At 24.0% G+C, this 821-nt stretch overlaps 1 protein-coding gene across 1 annotated transcript in view; it reads right to left on the reverse strand.

The window, feature by feature from the left end:
- LOC106679175 (sorting nexin-4) overlaps positions 1–821 on the reverse strand; it is a gene marked incomplete at its 5' end in the record, with an annotated part of 17,151 nt that overhangs the window by 5,446 nt on the left and 10,884 nt on the right.

The raw sequence follows: 821 nt of genomic DNA on the forward strand, positions 1-821 counted from the left end.
ATAATTTCTTTAAGATATAGGGTTATTAGATTTATTAATTAACTTTTTAATGTTTTATGTTGATAAATAATATGTATTTAATCAATTATAGTGTAATCTCGGTAATCCAAACTAATTGCTACAGGGGGTTCTTCGGATTAGAGAAAATATTAGGAAAAATGATCCAAAACAATTTAACAATATTTATGTACATAACTATTTTTATTTATTTTTTTTTAGCATATTTTATTAAAAATTAGACAGTTTGAGGTTTTTAAAAATTGTTTTACATCCCCAGTAATGCTAAGTGATGATTAAATTTGTTAAAACTATAAAATTGTTTATTTATAAGTGAAAAAAGTATAAATAAACAAAAATACTCTATGGATTTATTTAAAACGTCATTAAAAAAAAATTTAGTTCACCAACAAACTTTGCATAATACACATTTCTACTATTAGTTAAATTAGTTTTACCGAACTGAATGATTTACATAATAGATATTATTCCACTTCCATAGGAAATATCCAATATTACTATTATTATCCGATTATCTAATATCGAAACTGTGAAAATTTCCACTTTTGATTTTCACAGTGATTACAATAACTTACCTACAGATTGGGAAGTTAAAAATGTCCTTAACACAGGTGTACTTTTATTTGAAAACAAGTACAAAAACAAGTACCTGCTGAGTTGTCTCAAAAATAAATTTTTTTTTTCTACGCCAGTTCGGATTACTCAAGAGAGTACTGAAGTTTGGAATACCGTGATTACACTGTATATGTGATATAAATATTTTATAAGTTTAAGCCATAAATTTAAATAATTAAGTAATTGCT

This window comes from Halyomorpha halys, unplaced genomic scaffold (genome assembly GCF_000696795.3).
Source record: "Halyomorpha halys isolate HHAL.00 unplaced genomic scaffold, Hhal_1.1 Scaffold181.1, whole genome shotgun sequence".
Lineage (NCBI taxonomy): Eukaryota > Metazoa > Arthropoda > Insecta > Hemiptera > Pentatomidae > Halyomorpha > Halyomorpha halys.